Source organism: Pteronotus mesoamericanus, unplaced genomic scaffold (assembly GCF_021234165.1).
Source record: "Pteronotus mesoamericanus isolate MK-2021 breed Mesoamerican mustached bat unplaced genomic scaffold, CSHL_Meso_final scaffold_85, whole genome shotgun sequence".
In the NCBI taxonomy this organism is placed as follows: domain Eukaryota; kingdom Metazoa; phylum Chordata; class Mammalia; order Chiroptera; family Mormoopidae; genus Pteronotus; species Pteronotus mesoamericanus.
In genome coordinates this window covers 62,474,995-62,485,247 of record NW_026555329.1, presented here as the reverse complement: position 1 = coordinate 62,485,247, position 10,253 = coordinate 62,474,995, and the positions used below count along the sequence as shown (strand labels likewise).

Here is a 10,253-nt window from a genome sequence, read left to right as displayed (position 1 = left end):
TTGTGTGTTGTCTCACCAGTTTCTTGCTCATTTTCTATGCTTTTCTGTCATCGGTGTAACAAGTTATATATACTGACTTTCCTCTATTTTAAATATGAGGGTTTTCTGTTTTTCTGGTTAGACTCTGAGGATAAAACACCACCAAGGACTTATGGGATGCCAGGTCTCATGAAAATGTTTAACACATGATATTGCATATATCCCTTACAATGAGCATAAGAAATAGATATTATTGGCAGTATCATTTGGCAGAGGTGAAGATTTAATCTTAAAGTGGTTTAAATATTTTCACAAGGTCACACAACTATAAGTAGCAGGGTAGAATTTAAGTCCAGGCAATCTGACTCTAAAATTAATGCTCTTAACCATTAGAATAATGAGTAAAATCATTGTCAATAACTGCCAGGTGGGGAACATCCAATAGAGATGAGTCTTAGCTGTCCAAATCACCAAAAGTTGAACGTTGTTCAAAAAGATATTAATATCCAAGGAGATAGGGAAAGCCACCATGACTATAGTTCTACATTCATATATTATTGTATATGCCAATAAATTAATTGTTTATAAATGATTAGAAGTTGAAAGATAATAGATAAATGTCTAATGTAAATATATCACTGAAGTATCACCTACCATAGAAAACAAAGAAAGAAAGATGTATGAGAAATCTCAGGATAAATTTTGGAATGTTAAATAGAGAAGTTCTGCATTTTCTTATATGTTACCAAATATTTCCTTTCCTCTTTCTTTTGGTCCACACCCTACTTTCAGAGTCTCCGCTCTTTTAGACTTGGATAAAATACCATACCAAAGGCATGGGAGGTAGCTTAATAAAAGGCCATCAAGGGGCTGAACATCATGACATGGAAGTATAAGAGACCTCCATTATGAATCTCCATCATGTGATTTCATAGGAGGCAGGAGGTCTCTATTATCTCTCCAGTACACTACTTCAATGTGAAGTTCCTTCTTACAATATTTTCTAAATGTTTTAAATGTATGGTAAATAAATTTACTGAAATTTTTGTGTGTTTTTATGCGTCTATTGGTGAACTACATGGGTGTAAGTGTACTGAAACACTTTGGGTGGCATCTTTCCTTATTTACTTTTCAGGTTCCCCTGACCCTCATGCTGAGTGTGTTCCTCTCAAGTAAAGTACCTGAATCCTCAGCATTTAAATGTTTTTCACAGACTCTGTTTAAAGACACTGAGATTATTTTATATAACAATTAGAGATTTGGAGGAAAACATAATAAACAACAGACTTCTGCCTCAGGTATGTTACAGATGCCATTTTTGACCTTTCACTTCAGTCCAAATGAATGCCACTGAGCTCCTCTCAATGAATTTCAACTTGTTGCAGGAAGGGGAATGGAGAGACACTAACTGGATCTCCCTTTTCATCACAAAAGAAGGAGTTTCCCTGAAAAGGCCAACAACACAATTCCATTTAACATCTTGTTGATTAAATCTGCCACTTGGTATGTCCTAGTTTCAGAGATTTGAAAATGAATACTTAGCAGCTCTTGTCTTTTCAATGCAAGCGTGTAAGAGAACGGAGTCTAAGAATGGTGTGCTCTGGTCAGACAGTAGAAGTGGCCACATTCATTATGCGGCATTCCAACAAGAGAAGCGAAGGAAAGCCACTGAGTTAATACTGAGAAACTAATTGTTGAGATATCCAAATTTAGCAAAGACATGAGTTACCAGACTGAAATAGGACACTTAATCCCAGCAAAATGAGTAAGAAGAAATTCTCATCTAGTTAAAAGTTAAATTGCTCCTCACAAATGGCAGAGTGTCTAAGTAACCATAAAGAAAAAAAAAATAAGTTCTTTAAAAAGAAACAATTAGTGACAGCTTTTAATAGTAATGATGGAACCTCAAAGACAATGGAACCTTATTTTAAAAGTGCTGAGAAAATAAATGTCACTTAAGAATTCTGTATCCAGTTCAATTATCATTCAAGAGTGCATGTACTACAAAGACATTTTATTTCAAATAGTGAAAAAGTTTATTATTCACATATACTTGTTAAAATAATTAGAATATAGCTCAACAAAAAAGAAACAGAAATCAGTAGAAAGAAGCATAATGCAAAAAGTAGTGATATGCTCTGAAACCAAGTGAACAAAACTTGGCTGAGGATAATTGCAAGAATGCACAATACAGGGTGATTATATAATTTATTGCTCCACACTGGGAATTTTTAATAGTAAATGCGGTGATAAAAATAATTTAAAAATACAGTTTTATAAAATATTTTTATTGACTGTCCATGGGTTCATTATATTTATAGAACTTTGTAAGAGTTATATTTTAAATGATTTTTCAAATTAATATTATGTCTACAAAATCAAGAAGTATATATACATATATATTAAAGAAAAATTTAAAAGTACCGTTACTAATTTTCTGAACCATTAAAAATAATCAAACAAATTAGTCTTGGCATATATTTACATACTTAATCAGTCTCTTATTTGTATCTGTTTCTAAAACTATGTCAGTAGACTTTTCTGTAAAATACTGTATTTTACCATGTATAATGAGCTCCTATATACAATGTGCTCCCATGTTTTTGACCCAAGCTTTCAGGACTAATCTTTCATTATAATATTTGATTTAATTATTTATTTATTTATATTTAGAAACAAAATAAATTATCATATTCCAAGGTATTATTTTGCATACAGATATCTTTATTGCTTTCTAGAGTTACACTTTTTTTTTCCTTAATATATTAACAGAGTAGTCACTGTTCCAGATTTGGTGTTTTAGTTGGTATGACACTTGGATAGTTGGCTGCATTATTTATGTGTAGACTTTCTCTTTATATTATATGGCAATGTATAGTAATCTGATTCATAGAGTACACAAAATAAGATCCTTAAGAACAGTTATGCACAAGTCATGCAATACTGGATTTATACATTGGATCCCAGGATGTGATTGTCTGGAGAGAAAAAGTTGGACTAGGCATGTTGGGTAAAGGAACCACACGTTATATAACACACAGTGAACGCACATCTAGTTTGAAGGGCAACTGTAGTGTGTGCTGCATTGGCAGTGGTGCCCTTGAGGAGGTGGAACTGTTTCGCACTAACTGGCTTAGGACCACACAAGGTGAGTACCATCCAGCATCAGGATAGAGATGCAGGGTTTTATGAACCATTACTATTTCTATCTTTAGGAAATTGATGTTTTTAGCCCTAGATCAGATAAAAGGGACAATATGCACAATCTCCAACTAAAACCCTGTTGTAGCCTAGACAGTGAGGGGCTACCTTAGGAGACTTTAAAACTGCAGCTCCTTCTGGATCCCCCAAAGTGTATCTGCATTCTTCTTCAAACGGGCCTCTTCCTCAGGTGTCAGAGTCACCTTCACGACATCTGAGATTCCATTCTGTCCCAAGATGCAAGGAACACTAAGAAAGCCGTCTTCTTTTATTCCATAGAGACCCTTGATCATGGTGGAAATTGGATGCACCTGCCTAAGATTCTTCATCATACTTTCTGCTCAATCTGCCACAGATAGTCCAATGGCCCAGGATGTGTAGCCTTTCAGTTTGATCACCTCATAAGCACTCTCAACCACCTCTTTGTGAACTTCTTTCCACTGTTCTTATCTGCATCAGTGCCCAGATCAGGATGCAGAGTCTTAAAGGAGACACCCGCAACATCCACTCCACTCCACACAGGCACACTAGAGTCTCCTGCTCCCCAAGGACCCAGCCATGACAGCTTAATGGGTGAACTCCCAGCCTTTCCCCCGTTAGGTAACGGAACTGGGCTGAATCCAGATTGCAACCACTTCCAATAAGATGGTTTTGGGGAAAGTCACTTATGTTTCAAGCCACGTAGGTCATCAAGACATCCACTGGATTAGAAACAATAAGCAATTTGCAGTTGGGACTGCATTTTACAACATTAGGAATGATGAATTTAAAGATGTTCACGTTACGCTGGACCAAATTAAGACGGCTTTCTCCCTCTTGTTGACGCGCCCCAGCTGTGACAATAATCAGCTTGGAGTTTGCAGTCACATTATAGTCTTTGCTAGAGACAATTTTTGGTGTTCTAAGGGAAAGGCTGCCATGTTGGAGATCCATCATCTCTCCCTTTAATTTGTCTTCCATGACATCAAAAAGAGCAAGTTCATCTGCCAAGTCCTTCATTAAGATAGTGATGGCACAGGCCATGCCAACAGCACCAACCCCAACGACTGTAATCTTATTCTGCGGGGTTTGTTCTTCCTTTAGGAGATTCACAATCAGCCGATCCTTGAGAGTTGCCATTTTGGACTTAGAACCAAAAGGAATCGGGTGTGCACGGCAGAGGGGTCTCAATGGTGCGCAGTGCTGCATCTGGACTTGGCGGCAGCGGCTCCGGTACCACACTTTAAACATATAAGCATAAACAAAAGCATAAAAACATTTATTTATATATATATTTATATATATATTTATATATATATATGAAATTGGTACTACCCGTGTATACTGCACATCCTTACTTTTCCCTCAAAAATTTGGGCAAAAAATGTATACATTCTATATAGCAAAATGTGGTATGTTTCTTAAATATGATCTTATTGTTTAATTTTTATAGTTGCTTATAATTTCCCTAAAATTGCATTTTATAGTCAATAAATTTAAAATTGTTAACAAATTTTGCTGAAGATACTCTACATATTATTTTTTATCATAAAAACACTCTACATGCTAAAGTTCCTCCTGAGGTCAAAACAAACTCTACTAAAGACAGGATATTTTTCAGTTACTGTCTTTTGGCCCTCAATCAGAGTTTGTTTCATTAATAAGTGTTTTCCAATGACAAAACTCATGAAATTAGTTGTTCTTATCTAAGATTACTTTGAATATTTCAATAAGTGTTAACTTAAAATATATCATTCAAAATAGACATGAAGATAAAGTTAAGAAGGTACAGACTACCAAGTCATCCAATTAAGCAAAAGTATCTTAAGATTCTATCCATAATTTGAGAAATTCCAAAGCATAATTATAGAATTTCCAAATTAAATATTGTAAGTCACTTGAATTGTTATTTAATTTGTTCCATTCTATTCTTGCCTAAAGAAATAAACTTTAGTGTCTCCTGTTTACCATCTTTGATTTTCTGTTGCAATTTGTTAAAACCTTCAAATTATGATTTTGTAGCAGTTGTCATTTATTTTTAGCATAAAACAATATGAACTTAGTAGAAATAGTTACAGAAATTCAATAATATTTTAGTGTACTTAGATTGATTTACCATATATTTAGAACTCAGGCGTTTCTGAAATTCAAAGTATTGTTTAAAAAAAAAAAGAGAGAGAGAGAAGGCTATAAGTACTGCTAGACTGAGCTTTTGTTTGTATGTGTATTCAACACAAGTTTACCATAAAATTTTTAGTTAATTTACTCCAGATATGTATGGAGAAAAATATGAATTTTGACTTTAATCTACTATTTCCATCACTAGAATAGCCACCTTGCTTGGGTATAATTATGATTTATGTGTACTCCCAAACCAATTCCAAGTACATTTCTGCTCTGTAGACTTCTTAATTTAATGCAAATATTGTTTTTATCCTGAAGCATCACTCTGTTGTGCTGTTGTGTATGTGTTTAATGCTATATGAGGTCTGTCCAGAAAGTATCAAGCCATGTATTATAAGACATTTTTTGAAGACCATGCAAGAAACATTGCACGTAGGGCAATGATGCCTCAGTCCCCTTAAAAGTTATAATCTTCTGAGGATATTTGGTTCATTGGTAGCAATTTGAATCAAGTCATTAACAACTGCAGCATGATATTCCTTCTGCTCTGGTAGCAGTAGCCATGGAACAAATTTTGCCATGACACGTTTCTTGCCAATATCTTGCATCAAAATCTCAGACACAGTAATTTTTGGAATCCCCAAATCAGCTTCTAATTCTCACACTCTCAGCCACGGATCTTTGTTGATTGCAGCCCACGCAAGTTCAACATTCTCAGGTAGTCTACTTGTTGCAAGCCTTCCAGATCATGGATCATTTTTGACAGATTCTTGACTATCTTTGAAGTGTTAGTGTCGTACTTTTATTTGCACTGTACTCATTTCATGATCCCTGAAAACTTTCTGAATCACTTGAATAGATTCAGCAGAGGAATGTTTAAGCTTAACACAAAATTTGATGCAGATTCATTGCTCTACTCAGTCATTTTGAATGTGATGGCAGTACAAGTACACATGCTCACTCAATGGCATCCACTGTACCCACTGACTAGTGTAGTGAAATCATCATTGTTCATGTATGTGCATTCCAGTCCATTCTCCTTGGCTGCCAGGTTACATCAATGTCACACAAACCATTCATTATATTAACGTTGGCTGATTTTTCCAGACAGACCTCGTATATATACTCATTCATCTGCTAATGAACACCCAGGTTGTTGCTTCCATATCATGGCCATTGAAAATAATGCTGCAATGAACATAGTGGTGCATATGTCTTTTTGAATTAGTGCTTCATTTTCTCTGGATCAGCAGCCAAAAATGGAATTGCTGGGTCCTTCTTTTTTCCATTTTTATAGCCTTTGTTTTAAAGTCTATTTTGTCTGGTATAAGCATTGCTATTCCAGCCTTTTGTTTGTTTGTTTTCATTTTAATGAAATATCTTTTTTAATCCCTTTAATTTTCAGTCTATATGTATTTTTTTATCTGAAGTGAGTCTCATGTAGACAGCACATGTAAGGATCTTGTTTATATTACCCATTCAGCTACTCCATATCTTTTGAGTGCAACACATTTATCCATTTAATTTTTAAACAATCTGATAAAGACTTCCTTTATTTTATATTTATTGTATTTTTTCCATTACCATTTAGTCCCCATATACCCTCCTCTCCCCCCAGAATTCAATACATTGTTGTCCATGTCCTTGAGTCCTTTTTCTTTTTTGCTCAATCCCTCTATCCCCTAACCTTCCCCACAACTAGCTGTCCTCTGTTCTGCCTCTATGAGTCTGTCTCCATTTTCCTTGTTATTTGAGTTTGTTCATTAGATTCAAAATATGAGTGAAATTATATGGTATTTGTCTTTCTCTGACTGGCTTAGCAAAATATTCTCCAGGGTCATGCATACTGTTGCAAAGGGTAAAATTTTCTTCTTTTTTATGGCCTGAGTAGTATTTCATTGTGTAAATGTCCCATAGCTGTTTTATCCACTCATCTTATTGAGGGCCATTTGGGCTGCTTCTATATCTTGGCAATTGTAAATAATGCTGAAGTGAACATAGGGGTGCCTATGTTCTTCCAAATTAGTGTTTTGGGTTCCTTCAGATGTATTCCCAAAAGCGAGATCACTGGGTCAAAAGGCAAATCCATTTTTCATTTTTTGAGGTATCTCCAAATTATTTTCCACAGTGGCTCCACCAATCTGTATTCCCACCAACAATGCAAAAGAGTTCTCCTTTCTCCACACCCTTTACAGCACTTGTTTGTTGATTTATTAACGATAGTCATTCCAACAGGTATGAGATGGTATCTCATTGTGGTTTGAATTTGCATTTATCTGATGATTAGTAATGTTAAGCATCTTTTCATATGTCTATTGGCCATCTGTATCTCCTCTTTGGAGAAGTGTCTATTCAGGTCCTTCGCCTATTTTTAATTGGGTTGTTTTTTTGGTGTTGAGCTTTGAAAGTACTTTTTAAATTTTGGATAGTAACTCCTTATTAGATGTATTGGTGAATATGTTCCCACAGTCTGTGGGTTAATATCCAGAAATCAGTTGCATTTTTACATGCCAATAACAAACTAATAGAAAGAGAAATTAAGAAAATGATCCCATTCACAATTGCTTCAAAAAGAATAAAACATCTAGGAATAAACCTGACCATGGTTGTAAAGACTTATACATGGAAAACTTTAAGACACTGAAGAAAGAAATTGAAGAAAAAAACAAGTGGAAGCACACACCATATTCATGAATAGGAAGAATTAACATCATTAAAATGTCCATATTACCCAAATCAATCTATAGATCCAACAAAATTCTTATCAACATTCCAATGATGTATTTCACAGAACTAGAACAAGTATTTTAAAAATTTATATGGAATCACAAAAGGCCCTGCATAGCAACAGCAATTCTGAGAAAGAAGAACAAAATTGGAGGACTCATTCTACCTCATATCAAACTGTACTATAAAGCCATAGTAATCAAAACAGCATCATACTGGCATAAAAACACACACATAGATCAATGGAACAGAATAGAGAGCCCAGAAATAAACACACACCTTTACAGTCAATATTTGATAAAGGAAGCAAGCACATACAGTGGGCTAAAGATAGACAGTTTTTCAATAAACAGTGTTGTGAAAATTGGACAGATACATACATAAAAATGAAACTAGACCACCTTCTTACACCTCACATAATAATACATTCAAAATGGATCAAAGACTTAAATGTTAGACCTGAAACCATAAAACATCCTAGAAGAAAACACAGGCAGCAAAATGTCCATTTACTTTTAAAGTAATTATTGATAGGAATGTACTTATTGTAATTTTGATTATTTCCATACTAGCTTTAAAAGTGGTTTGCTACTACCTTTTCTATGTTTGCCTTTATTAGTGAGATTTTTTCTTTCATATATTTTCTTATTTCAAGTTTTGGCCTTTTCCTTTCCATTTATAGAATTTCCTTTAACATTTCTTGTAATGCCCGTGTAGTGGTGATGAACTAACAGCTTTTTCTTATCTTGGATAATACTTACCCCTCTTTCAATTCTAAATGATAACCTTGTTGGGTGGAGTAGTCTCAGTTGTAGGTTTGTTCCTTTCATCTTGTTAAATATATAGTGCTACTCCTGCTGGCCTACAATATTATATGTTGCCTATAATTTAATTAAGAAAGAGATTTACATTTCAGAATAAAAATTTTATAAAAAGTTTTGCTGTACTAAAATTAGTAAAATAGTTTTTATCATTCATGTCAAATCTTAACTGAAATTCCAAAAACATGTTAGATGTTTCATTTTTAACAAAATAAACTTCCAGGGCTATATTTCCTCTCCATTAAAGTATAATAAAAAGAACCATTTGTTGGCATTAATTTTTGAAAACTGAAAAATATGAACCATTTTTGAAGTTCTTCTAACAGAGCCATTAACATCTATCGCTTTACTCTTCACGGTATATAAGAAAACTAGAATTCAGTCATCAAATAAATTAATATGGAAGAGTCATTTGATTTATATGAAAAGTCATACTTTACAAAATATATATATAAATACATAAATGCACCTTCTGAAAGATTGTCATCATCTTAAACAACCAACATACTGATATAGATTTGAGACTATTACAGAAACTGGAAATAAAATATTTTGCCACACCGATAATGTTTATAAATACAACTATCTATCAAAATGCTTGGTTAAAAAATAAATAATCTAGGACAAAGACTAAATCAGATGAATGCCAGGACAATAGAAATGTCCCAGGCAAGGCAGAATGTGCAGTCTCCATAGTAAACGTTGCATGATACTCAGTCATTTGCATGCAATATGGTGACATTTAGAGTAGTGTGCCTTAGAAATCTTAATTGCATTTTGTAAACTGTGTAGCCAGCATTATACACTCTATCTAAAAGATCTATAATAATATAAATGAAGCAGCAAAGAGGGTTTTACAGGATTTAAAATTATGATTATAAATTATATATTGGAAAATGAAATATTAGATGCTTTTATTCAATAAATGAAACAAAATTCTGTGAATTTCATGAATCTACTGTTGTCATAATATTTCACTTTCCATTTCTTTTCTCTGAATAAAATGACAAGGTACTTATTAAATATTGGTCTTCACTTAACCGCCTCATTTTCCATTATGCTAAATATGATGAACTATCATTTTTCTCATTGATTTCTTTTTATATAAAAGTCAGTATATAAGTATTTCTTAACATGGGAACTATAATTTAAGCAAGTTTTGAAACATCATGAAGAGTCTTGCATGCAAATCATAGTCCTTCTTGGTCTTTACCTGCTGTGCACCAGGATTCAAAATGAATTTCATGATATATGATATGGGTTAAGGAATATACTTTACTGATCAAACTTCTATAGCACCATGGTCAACAAACAATTTTTCTGAAGCCCCTGATCCTCCTATCATTCCACAGAGAGAGGTGCAGAAGCACTGAGCCCTACCCACTAGGAGCTTCCTTTTTGTATACGCCAAGCATGGGAAAA

General features: G+C 34.0%; 1 pseudogene; it reads right to left on the bottom strand.

Moving 5' to 3' along the window:
• Window positions 1-3,263: 3,263 nt before the first annotated feature.
• On the bottom strand, window positions 3,264-4,317 carry LOC129063441 (L-lactate dehydrogenase A chain-like; annotated as a pseudogene).
• Window positions 4,318-10,253: the final 5,936 nt, after the last annotated feature.